The sequence below is a fragment of the Macaca mulatta genome, chromosome 15, assembly GCF_049350105.2.
Source record: "Macaca mulatta isolate MMU2019108-1 chromosome 15, T2T-MMU8v2.0, whole genome shotgun sequence".
Classification (NCBI taxonomy): Eukaryota; Metazoa; Chordata; class Mammalia; order Primates; family Cercopithecidae; genus Macaca; species Macaca mulatta.
The window spans coordinates 76,507,524-76,521,389 of record NC_133420.1 but is presented as its reverse complement, the minus strand read 5'-3'; the positions used below and the strand labels follow the sequence as shown (position 1 = coordinate 76,521,389).

At 34.4% G+C, this 13,866-nt stretch overlaps 1 pseudogene; it reads left to right on the top strand.

Annotated features, from left to right (window-relative positions):
* Window positions 1-4,888: 4,888 nt before the first annotated feature.
* On the top strand, window positions 4,889-13,551 carry LOC709348 (chloride intracellular channel protein 4 pseudogene; annotated as a pseudogene).
* Window positions 13,552-13,866: the final 315 nt, after the last annotated feature.

Below are 13,866 nucleotides of genomic sequence, written 5' to 3'. Positions count from 1 at the left end.
TTTGTGCAGATATATTAGTTGCAATGATGGGCCTAAGCTCTCCAATGCAAAAGGTATTTTTCAGACAGTTTAAAAAGGAAATCTGCCAATATACTTTTTACATTAGGTACACTTGAAATATAAAGACCCAAAAATAGATTTTTAAAATAAAATTTGGTATAGCTGTATTAATTTTAGACAAAGAGAACTTAAAATCTATTACTAGATAAGCACAAAACTCATTGGGTTTTATAAATATTTAAACTTGAATTCATATCTAACATGGCTTGAAAACATATGCAAAATCAATTATAAATGGGCAATTCTTCTTTTATTCACAGAGATGTTAAAACACTATATTCAGTAATTGATAGATCAGACTGACAAAAGGATGATAGGTGTATGAGTGTTCATTTTATAACCTTTTCCTTTATTAAAAGCAGAAGTTTAAGAGCATATTTACTAACAAAAATCTCTGAAATATTGACATATGCAGCACATTTCATTAAAAAGCTAGCTGCCAACAATGCAGATATAGTGTCTGGTTGAAACTATGTTCTTCCTTCTACTTGGAATACTTTATCTTTTCCTCTTCACCTAGCTAAATTTTACTCATCTGAGTTCTCAGTTGCCTCAGAGAAGCCTTTTTGAGCTCTTGGACTTGGTTTAGTACCCAAGTACTTGCATTCATTACACCTTGTAATACTCCAATAATGACACTCAGTGAACTTGTAGTTGTTTAATGTATTTTTCCCTGATAAATCAAAAACATGAAGCCAGAAGCACATCATTCTTTTTCTCTCTTCAGTTCTAACACAATGCTAACCTCACCATCTAGTGATGGATTATTAATTGCATATGTAAAGGAGGGAAGAAAAGGAGGGATGTATTCTCTATTAGCTTTGCTGCATGGGGACTCCAGAGAATATCCTCACATTACTTTGAGACCTGTGGGGATTCTAGTGTATTGGAAGAGTAGGAGTGTTGCTGGAAATGAGGATGCCTAATGCTCCTTCAGGAAGCCGACACCAGAGAGAAGAAATGATGCCTGCCATATAATCACAGGACTTACTCAAGAGCCACTATGGGATGCCACTTACAGACTTCCATAAATGATTGGGTTAAGGGAGGCCACTTTGCAGGGGCCAGAGTCCCTGAAATAAATACGAGTATATAAAATAGTAAAAAATAAGGGTTATTACTGTCCCATTCATCCAAATTCTTAAACCCAGGCTGATAGGGCATAAGCAAACATAGACTACAATATAAAACACAACAGTGATTTATAATACTCGAGGCATAAGGTATTTGCCATCCAGATTACTACGATTTTTTTTTCATGACATGAAAAGAGCCTTTGTATATACAGAAACTAACTTCAGAATTGGCTATGTCACAAGTAGTTAGAAAGTAAGGCCACAAACAAACAAACAAACAAACAAAAAATTGCTGAACTTAATAAAAACACAGAAACTACAGAAGATGGGGAGAGGCACATCTGCTCCAGAAGGAATTTTCAATGAACAGCAGGAAAAGGAAAAAAGCTTTACCCTGAAGATTTTTAAGCCTGGCAGAGAATAAACACAACCATTACCCAAGTTCACAGCTGTAACCTTGGGGAGCTGAACTGGAACATGGAACAGTTGCCACCTGCACAGCTGAAGAAAGACTAATAGCAGGAACTTAACATCAGATCGGTGATTTCTTGGCTGCAGAAAAGGTGGCATCTTTCATAAAGCAAGCTGTTTTCCTGCTTTTAGTGACTCCAATTCTACTGAAGATTGTTGTTTTATAATGGAGAAAAACCCTTGCTGGCAACATTGCCTATATACTGATCTGTCATAAAAGACTCTAACAGATGCTTGTGCCCAGTCTCCCCTGTGACAGAACATTCATTGTGGGTAATGTTTGCGGCACATTCTGCCCACGAGAAGCTACCAGTGATGCATTTCTCCCAGACAACAAGCATTTTGTGCCAGATATCCAGCACTTCTCTGAAGATTGTTAATCTACCACCTTTCATAAAGTAAAATTCACATGCAACAGTTTACAGAATAAGGAAGAAAAATGGGAAAATAAATTGTACATTCCTTGTCCTTGGCAAGCAACCAGATTGCAGTATTGCAATTAGAATTTTCCCCAATATTAATTTTTTTTAAGAAAGCAGATAGTTGTCTTGTAGAAGTTCCCATATTCTATTCTTGAAAACTTATTTCCTCATGATTAAGTTATGATTATACATTTTTGGCAAGAAACTATTGGTGAACTGTCTTATATTGCATTGTGTCATGAGAAATATGACATCAGGTTACCCCACTATTGTTGAGGTCACCTTTAATCACTTAAAGTGGGGAGTGCGAGATTTACATATCTCTTCATTGTAAAGATACATTTCTCTTTATAATAAGTAGGTAGGAGGAAGGGTGCCGTGAAAGGCACAATTTAAACAATTGAGTGTTGGGGTTGAGACTGAGGCAGAGAGACAAATTAGGCAATTGTTATAATAATCCATGCAAAAAATTATCAGAGTCTAAAAGAGTGGTGCCAAGGTGGAATTGGGCAGAGAGAAAGAATTCCAGAGTTAAAGTGGCTGAATCAACAGGACCTGTAGAGTGACTAGATATATGGGATAAAGCAAGATTTAAAGAATGTGGAAAGGAGTGTAAGCTAAGTACTAGGTTGGGGGTTGCAAGATGAAAATAGCGGATTTCTTTTTGGATCTTCTGAGTATGAGATTCTCTGAGGAATTTCCAATGTAAATATCAGTTAGATATCTCAAAGTAAAGGTGACTAAAATTTAAGAGGTTACTGTATACACTGTATATTTGCTTAACTTCCTTCTCTATCTTTCCTGATGGATTCCATTTCATGTTAATGGGTGATAATATTTTAATAACAATGCATAAAAGTGATTTAGTCTGTGTTTGTGGCTCATGTTTATATGTATTTAGAAAGTTTATATTAAATAGCTATGAAGAGATCTCACCAATCTTTCCTTTGACGACCCATTGAACCAGCTCTATTTATTATAAAATTACCATTATAATGGAAATAGACTTTCAGTACCTAACGCTTCTTTTAAACTTTAAGTTCAGGGTTACACGGACAGGTTTATTACAGAGGTAAACTTGTGTCTTGGGGGTTAGTTGTACAGATTATTTTATCACCCGGGTATTAAGCCTAGTACCCGTTAGTTATTTTTCCTCATCCTCTCCCTCCTCCCAATCTCCACCCTCTGCTAGGCCCCAGTTCCCCCACTTTGAGTCCATGTATTCTCATCAATTAGCTCCCACATATGAGAACATGCAGTACTTGTTTTTTTGTTCCTGTGATGGTTTGCTAAGGATAATGGCCTCCAGCTCCATCTATGTTCCTGCAAAGGGCATGATCTCATTGTTTTTATGGCTGTATAATATTCCATGGTGTATATGTACCACAGTTTCTTCATCCAGTCTATCACTGATGAGTTGATTCCATGCCTTTGCTATTGTGAATAGTGCTGAAATGAACATATGCGTTTATGTTACCTGACACTTTAAATGTTTGTTTGTGTTTCTACCACTTCATTGTCTTCTTAGATAAATCTGTGCATACATGTTTATCACATTTTACATAAATAGAAGAATGTGCTATTCTTCTTGATATCTGTAATGCAAGAATCAACAACAAATGGACATGTTATCTATTGTCTTATATCTCTTATTCTGTGGATGTTTCACACAGTTAATTCTAACAAAATGGCAAAACTTCCAAAATATGTGATTCATTTAATGTAAACAAAGCTTGGAAAACACAACTGAGGAAAGAGGTTTGTTTTCTGATGACAGAGGTAGTTCAAACAAGGTGTTAATTATTATAAATTTTGGGACTTAAATTGCAGCCTAATCCATGAGGTATTAAAACTCAGAACTTGTGTACTCAGTAACTTGAAATGGAATAAGGAGGGGTCCTTATGTCTTATTTGTACAATTTTCATCTCAATCATTTTATTCTAGTGTCCTATGGTTTAATATTCACCTAATTTCAGAATTAAGTGTTCTGTGATGTTCAACAAATTTGTAATCTCACTGAAGGTATAAATCTGGAATTTTACTGTTTCTAGAAAAGTTTAATCACACTGTATATGTTGAAGTAGTCTAGAGTACATATTGACCACTTAACATTATCTTATTTAATAGTCATTACAATTTTTTTGAGGTAAGCAGTGTAATCCTATATCAAAGACAAATACAGACTTAGGAGGTCTCAATAATTTACTGTATAACCAGTCAATCAGTAAAAAACAAACAAAACGAAACAAACCTTGGTAGGTCTGCCTCACTCCCAAGGCTGGACTCTTCCCGTTCTACCAGCTATCTTCAGTATGCCGTGCCTTGAGAAATTTACTTAACTATATCAAATGGGTCCTATGATATGTGTTTGGACACATATCCAATAGCCAACTCCCCTCAGAAATCTCCAAGACAGTCCTACTTGTAGGGTAATGTCATATTCAGTCCCTCACTAATAGTTAATCTCTTAGTCTTATGCTTTGTCATTAATGTTCCCCTGATTTTTACATTCTGCATTAGGCTAAGCATCAAAAGAATATGTAGAGTTTTTAAAAAAATAGAGTTCCTTTCTCACTCCTAAATATTCTTTATCAGTAAGATATTTTTCTTATACTAAAACATATCACACTTGTTTTAATGTAAGGATAATGTCTTGAAGTATTCAGTAATAAAATTACTTAATTTCTCAAATTTTAGCGGTATATTCCTAAATTTGGGCAATATTTGTGCTTCAGGAAGATATACCCTGTTTGGCTCATTATCTGGATTGTATCTTCCTCTTTGTAGTTTTCATCTGTGAAATCTCCAGTTGCAGGGACTGTGCATACTTCTTGTAATCCCCAATGTCTGCTGCTACCATGGAGCCTATGAACTTCCGGTATCAGATGAGTCAGAGGCAGATTAAGACTGAAAGGTAGAGGGTCTTAAAACCAATAGACTAAGATCATAAATTTGATCATTCATCCCCAAGTTTAAGCAACTATCTTAAGTAGCTGGCTTATGCTAGAGTCAATGGGTATAATGTATAACATATTTGGAGTTCATTATTAGTATTTATACAATCCTATAAGAAATAGGAAAGAATGAAAAGAAAAAGAAGACCATATCTATCAATAATTTATTGATGATCTGAAGAGAAGTTGATAAAAACTCCACTGTCAGGTGGGAAGAGGTTTGTTAGGAAATTCAGAGAAATGCAGGGGCCTAGTTAAGATGCTTGTGAAGGTATAATTTTTTTTTGGCAAATACACAATTTATAAATGTCAGTTTCACTCTGTATTATCAAGAACATAATTAATATTTTTATTAATATTCATTTAAGTAACACCCTATATTTCTGTATCTTAGTTAAGTTAGAAAAGTGACTTTTTCCTCACATAATCCAGAATAATTTCAGTTTGTAGATGTTAGTAGCTACTAAATTATGTTCTCATTGTAAAATAATAATATATAAGGGGCATGCATGAGAAAAAGTAAAGGAAGAATAAGGAAGCCAGGATAAGAGTTTCTTAAGTTAATTCTCATCATTTTGGTTTGGAATGTAAATATAAATGCTTCAAAATCTGACAGCTACCCTCAGCTCTACGATTAGCCGCTCTGTTTTCCTGCTAAGTCGGCAGATGCTTGTGTCTCAAACATGAGGCTCCTACTTGTAAGAAGTGCCAGAAAAGAGAAAACACTAGGTTGTCCATGTTCCCTAGCTAAACAGAGATTTCATTTTGCTTGTTCCCAGAATGAGGCAAACTGGGAAGAAACTACGGAATAATGGATTGGATTTATGGGCATACATTAGTGGTCTGTAAATCATTATAAATCACTTGTCTCTTCATAAAGCCAATATGTTATGTAGAAATGAGCTATGGACAGGGGTTATATAGGAATATCTTTCACATCACCCGCAGTAAGAAAGTCAAGCAGTTGATCTTTCACAATGGCATGTAATTCTGGCTGAAAGAAATGAGGGCCTATTTTTTGCCTCAATATTTTCTTGCAAAGTAGGGACATACCATTCCAATTTGTTGCAGTAGGCAAAATTAAATTGGTAAGAGTTATTTCTTGGACTCTGTTTCTATTTTATCTGCCACTGAATCATTTAATTGTAGAAAGTTTATTTTATACTTAATCAGATTTTAGCTCCTAGATTATTGGGCTTTAAACTTTTAAGAGTTCTTGTTTTTACTCCTTATTAAAAACCTTGGCATGTTACCAGCACACTACATAAAAGAGGGCCACAGCAGCGCTTGCTCTCCCTGGAAAATTATTTGAAGCAAGTGGTAGGCATAATAAAATGTTCCTACAAGCTTAGAAAAGTTTAAACAATACACAGAACAAGTTTATTGTAGGTTTGCTTCCTAGGTTCAAGTTATGGTACCCTCCAACTACAGGCATTCTCTCCACCTTTAAGCATTCATAAATTTCATGAGAAAAACTATACTTCAGTGACTATTGCTCAGTTACCATACAAATAGAGACGATAGGTGCTTTTTCTTCCCATCTGCCATTATGGAATTAGTTAATGAATGCTGTAATACCATAGCATTTAGCAAATTTGAAGGATTTTTTTTTCATGTTTACTACAGTTCCCTGTTTTATTCTCCGGGTAGAATCTACTCAGTTACAACTCTTTTAATCCTATTCATTATTGACAACCAGATTTCAGGCTGGCATCATACTCAATGATGCTGTCCCTCCCATTGTTATTACAATGGAAAGCCTGTGGCTAGGTGATAGAGGGAGTCGCCTGTGAAATGTAACCCAGTACAGTACATTTTAGTTTGTTAGATGTGCTGCTTTGGTCTTCTGACAGTTGTTCTGGGAGTAAATAACATCTGCCATACAATTGGCTGGCAAAACTCATTTGTAGTATAATTAAACAGCCATCATTTTGTTAGAGCATAAACATGAAGATAAATAGTCCATGAATTAGCAAGTGCAACATCATTTGACAGCTCACAGCTAGACAGGCATAATATAGATTTTACATATATGCAGAGTGTCCTTGCCAAGACAGCTAACAAAATCAAAAGCACAATCAGTATCAAGAATTTTCAAACTGGAGGTGAGAGTGTTTGGACAGCCTTAGCAATCTCACTTTTGCCATATTTTGAGCCTCTTCCTTGATCTAGCATGGTGACCAGTCCAGGTGGTCTTCTTCACCTTTAAGTTATATTTTAAAGGTTTTCATCTTTGGCAATTTCTTTTCTGGAATTGTCACCACCATTTCTTCATTAGAGCTAGAACAGAAACCAGAAGTCAACCCTATTTAGGTATTAGCCAAAGGTATTTATCTTCCCCCGAGGTGTCTGGTAAAATAGTTTAATTTATGTAGAAAGGTCAGAAAGGAAGAAAAAACTTGTGGAAATTTATACTTTATTTTTGTGCTCTCTCCCAAATGGCTGAGAGGATTGCCTCTGAATAACAGGTAATTTAATGAAGGTTTTCAATTCACATCAGTTCTGTTTTATAAAGAACTGATTGTACAGTGGAGTAGTGATATCCTTTGCTGCTGTCCTTTCCTCCCTTGGCTCATTGCCTTTGGACTGGTTGGCTGGACATTAGGAGTGCTGCTTTTAGAAGGGCAAATGAATAAAATGGATACAATCTTCAGAGTATGGTTAGGAAGGAATGGTGAAGCCAATTGTCAGTGAATTTTGTATCCATATTGTCTCTACATGATTACTGAGCTCCATTTAAATGTAGATACGGGAATCTTTATTTCACTGTTTCTTAAATGAGAAAAGGATCTATTTTATTCTTAGAATAGAATATAGTCCATAGTCAATAAAATATATGTTGAGTAAAATAACAAATAAGTAACTTATTTCAAGTTGCTTGAAATACTATTACTGCATTGAAGATGAGACCTATGAAATTTAATGATTGTTAGCTATTAAATATAACTATTTTATTTCCATTGTTATGCTTTCCATCTTGTGTATCGCTACTGTTGATACTTACTGAGTAAGCACCTCTAGTGGATGTGTTATATAAATACTCCATTAATCTCTGCAAACATTTATTGTTTTAATTTTGTTTATGATAAAAATGTTATATTCCCAATTTCCATGATTAGTATTGATCAGATTGAGCTGCTCTATGCTGCAGTAACCAGTAACCTTAAAGATTCAGTGGCTTCATAGTATTAAGTTTATTTTCTGTTTATGATCAGTTTATATTGTAAAACATTTGAGGGTCTGGTCCACATAGACTTTGGGAAAGTGAGCTGAGAATGACAACACCACCTTGGCACTGTATCATCTGGTGCATGAAAACCCCATAACCACAGTTTGCAGGGGAGGAGTGAGTGAGCTGGAGTGTTATGCACCAGGTCTTTTATGCTTTGGCTTCAAAATGGCCCAGGTGACTTCCACTCACAGCCCATTGACCAAAAACCTGCCATACAGCCCTGACTAATTTCAGGGGTGGGGAAGGTGGTGAGGGAACAGATGGAATGTGATGAGCACCACTCCCTCTGATAAGCAAAGTTATGTGCCCTCTAGAACCAGATTAGACGACACAGTTGACATTGCTTAACAAAAATTGAAATTCTAAATCCAGAAATTCACATTGCAATAGAACTTGAAACACACTGAAAGACACTACAGAAGAAAAATTAACATACATTAACCCAAAGTAGAATTTATCAAGAGCAGGAAGATTGAGTCAACATTTGAAATTGATCAATATAATCTACCAAAGAATAGAATAACATAGAACAATCATATGGCCATACTAATAAATCTGTAAAAAGCTTTTGATAAAATTTTAACAGTACCTTCATGATTAAAAATTGTTAGGTAACAACCCCATCAAAAAGTGGGCAAAGGATACGAACAGACACTTCTCAAAAGGAGACATTTATGTGGCCGAAAAAAAACTGATTAGCACTGGTCATTAGAGAAATGCAAATCAAAACCACAATGAGATACCATCTCACACCAGTTAGAATGGCGATCATTAAAAAGTCAGGAAACAATAGATGCTGGAGAGGATGTGGAGAAATAGGAATGCTTTTACACTGTTGGTGGGAGTGTAAATTAGTTCAACCATTTTGGAAGACAGTGTGGCAATTCCTCAAGGATCTATAACCACAAATACAATTTGACCCAGCGATCCCATTACTGGCTATATACCCAAAGGATCATAAACCATTCTACTATAAAGACACATGCATACATATGTTTATTGTGGCACTGTTCCCAATAGCAAAGACTTGGAACCAACCCAAATGTCCATCAATGACAGATTGAATAAAGAAAATGTGGCACATATACATCATTGAATACTATGCAGCCATAAAAAGGATGAGTTCATGTCCTTTTCAGGGACATGGATAAAGCTGGAAATCATCATTCTCAGAAAGCTAGCACAGGAACAGAAATCCAAACACCACATGTTCTCGTAAGTGGGAGCTGAACAATGGGAACACATGGACACAGGGAGGGGAACATTACACACCGGACCTGTCGGGGGGTGGGGGGCTAGGGGAGGGATAGCATTAGAAGAAATAGCTAATGTAGAGAACGGGTTGATGGGTGCAGCAAACCACCATGGCACGTGTATACCAATGTAACAAACCTGCACGTTCTGCACATGTATCCCAGAACTTAGAGTATAAGAAAAAAAAAATTTTTTTTAATTGTTAGCAAACTAAAACTAGAAGGCAACCTCCTCAATTTGATGAAGGGTATCTACAAAAATAAACAGCTGATGTCACATTTAATAATGAAATATTAAATGCTTTAACCCAAGATTGGAAAAAAGATAAATTGCCCTCTTTTACTACTTATATTTAACACTGTGCTATAATAAGGGTCATACTCAGCAGATGGAGGCAGTAAAAAATTACAAAAGAAATACAGTTTGGAAAATAAAAGCAAAAATGTTTTTATTTACAGACAATATGATTGTTTATGTGAAAAATTCTAGATGCTAACAAATCCTAAAACATAAATTTGGTAAGGTCCCAAGATATGAAATCAATGTACAAAAGCCATTTGCATTCCTGCATACTAGCAAAAAATAGTTGGAACATACAATCTTAAAGATATGCCATCAAGAACATGAAACACTGTGCTTAGGCATAATATTTAAAATATCTATAAAATCTATACAATGAACACTACAATAAAATGTTAAGGGCAATTAAAGATCTAACAATGAGATATACCAAGGTCATGAATTACAAGACTTGATTTTGTGAAGATTTGTCTATCATTGAATTTACCCGTAGACTCAAGGCAATTTGACTTGAAATCCTAACATTATTTTGAAAATTGTTTCTAAAATTTATAGAAATACAAAAAACCTAGAATAGCCAAAACAGACTTGAATAACAGAACAAAGTTGCATTATTTTAGCTGCCTAAATTTTAAGTCTGAAGTAACAATACGTGATATACTTGTGAATAGACAAATAGATCAATAGAACAGAACAGAGATTCTGTACATAGGCAAGAAACCAAGGTAATTCAATGGAGAAAGGAGAATAGTTTCAATAACTAGTGTTGGAATAACTGGTATCCATATATAAAGGCCAAAACTGTCTTTCTAAAACAAAACCTAAGAATAGTTTCGTGAATTTGGAGTAGGTAAAGACATTTTAGAAAGAATATAAAAAATATAGAAAAGTGATAATATGGATTCCACTCAAAATAAATACTTCTGTTCATCAAACATTTTGTTAAAACAGTGAAAAGGCAAGACACAAGTTTGAAGAAATATTCGCAATATGTATTTTGAAGGATTTGTTATCAATATATGAAAATTACTTTTCTATATCAATAGTGACTTAGATAATCCCAAATAAATTTACAAGAAATTTTGTAAAGGAAGGTATACAAATCCCAGTAAGTTCATAAATATAAATAGTATGAAGAAAATGCAATTTATTCCCTACTACAATATACTTTCTCACACCGAATACAGTGTCTCAGATTCAAAAGACTGACAACCATAAATTATGATTATGGTGTATAACAAACGGGGACCATACTATAATGGTGGTGGTAAGATAATAGACCAACCAGTCTGGACAATTCTTCATCAGTTTCTCAAGATAAACATACATGTAGATTGTGAGCCAGAAATTTCACATCTTGATATTTATCTGGGAAAAAGGAACACATATGGTGCACAAAAAGAATTATACAAAAATGTTTATCACAACTTTGTATCAATAGTCCATTAGTTATTGCTGAGTAGATTTTCTCCTTAATGAACTTTTGATTGTTGAATTGCAAAAATACTATTTTGAGTGAATGAAGCCAGACAGAATAGAGTACACTCCCTATGACTCCATTCATGTGCAGTTCAAAAGAACGTAAAACATATGTATTGATTGAAATCAGTACAATGGTTGCCTGCCTGTCATATTTTGATTGGGAGTAACTATAGAAGTGAATACATTCTTTAAAGCTCATTGAATTGAACTCTTAAGATCTATGTGTTTCAGTGTATATAAATTTTACCCAAATAAAGAGACTAATTCAGGAAATGTGTATATCTATACCTATGTATCTATACATATCTCAAATACTGTTTGAGTTTATTTTTCTTTTTATTTTAAGCAAAATGTAATAGAATAAATGGTTTGCTGGCAAACAGAAAAACAAAACAAGCAAACAAACAAAACCCCAAAACCTCTCTGGATATTTTGTGAGATTAATGACAAGCACAATAAACTATTAAAACAACAATAGCACATGACATGAAGGTTAAAAGTAATATTACATCACAATCTACTGGTGCAGCTGTCAACATGAGAACCATTTCTTATGTATAGAATGATTTGTGTATCCATTTCCAAAACACTTAGTGAGAAATTGAATGATTAAGATTTTAGAACTGGTGAGTGAAAAAAAGCTATGGCCTAAAAATATATATATATAATTTCTGGTTTAGGGCTTCAATTAAAAAATAAAAAACAAAACAAAAACATGCGAAGTGCTATTCCTCAACATGGCTGTAGAAAAATTTAACTCAAGCAAGTGCAATGAGTGAGATCAGGCAAAACTGCAGTAAATACACACTCACCATAACTATAACTTAGTCCAAAAGGAGTGAACAATCATCTATACAAGGTAAATGAGGTGAAGTGAGAAAGTTGATGACCTGTGTTTTATCATATATATATAAAGTATATATATTTTTATATATTTATTTATATTTATATAACATATATGTATATATTTATTATATATAAAGTAAAAAATTTACTTGATATTTTGACAAACCCACCCTTCATTCCTTAGGTTAATTTCTGTGTTAATTTTTACATTACTAATCATTGTACTGCTATAGCTAAATCAACTGAATATCAGTTTATGTAGTGTTGCTCAAAAGATGTATAAATAGCAAGCTCTATGATTACCTAAACACAAGCTTTTTAAAATAAAGGAAGAAAGCAACAATGTTCCAAATGAATGGCACAGGGCAAAACACATATAACAAAACCCATTTACACAGAGTATCAGGTGCCCTTCAGTTTCTCTTATAAAGACAAAATGCAGGAGGAAGATCTTGAGAAAACCTTCCCTCCCTCTAAACGATTAGCTCCTACATAGTGTCAGATGTTACAATTGATATGAAGGATAAATGCTTTTAGGCAAAAGTTAAAATCTTATCTACAAAGCAATATAGCAAAATCTGTAGTGACTTTTGTAGAAAACTCTCTTCTCTGATGGTAATATTCTTTAGTATATATCCAGGATAGACTAAATTGAAACTGTATTTCTGATATAATAGCAATCCTTTCATATACTCTTACTAAATATTACAAAATTCCAAAAAATACATAAATATCCCTTGTACCGTGCATTATGCCCCAGTTTTGGGCTGCCTGATAAAGTCATGGCTACTATTTTAACAATTAAACATTGCACCTCACAAGTTCCGCCATCTATACACATCGAATGCACACAATGGTGAGGGCTCCTGAGAGATGGCAAGCTAACTCTAAATTGAAAAGATAGTGGTGGAGTGTCTCCAAATTAAAGAGAAGGGAACATAACTTTCAACAGTGAAGTCAAAACTGATATAAATAAGATTGAGGCATTTATTGAAGTCTAAGCCCTCCCACATACTTCAAGCCTTCACCAAAACATCCAGAATCAAATACTGCTAGAATGGACATCTTTGCCAAATTCTCTGCATATATCAAGAATTCCAGGCCAGAGGCTAATGAAGTACTGGAGAGGGGTCTCCTGAAAACCCTGCAGAAAACTGGATGAATATCTGAATTCTCCTCTCTCTGATGAAATTGATGAAAATACTATGGAGGACGTTAAGTTTTCTAGACGTAAATTTCTAGAAAATGAAATGACATTAGCTGATTGCAACCTGCTGCCAAAACTGCATAGTGTCAAGGTAGTGGCCAAAAAAAATCACAACTTTGATATTCCAGAAGAAATAACTGATACCTAACTAATGCATACAGTGGGGACGAGTTCACCAATACCTGTCCCAGTGATAAAGAGGTTGAAATAGCATATAGTGATGTAGCCAAAAGACTCGCCAAGTAAAGTCACGTTTATGAAAGAGATGTGTTCATGTCTTGCTCTAAGAATTTGCTTTTCCTAACAGGCTACTCCTCTTCCTATAGAGTAAAAATTGTATTTTGTATGAACATGCAGTTATTGAAGATTAGGATCAAAGATAGACAAGGTATAGTAGTTATCTTAAAATATACACTCTTAAGCAGTATTATTTTAAAATAATTTTATCCCTCTAAATGTTCGAGGAAAGCACGTCTCTTGTGATTTTGATGAAGACAGAATTATTTTACTCTGTAGAAAGACAGATACTACTTTATCAGGGAAGTTAGTCAAATGAAATGG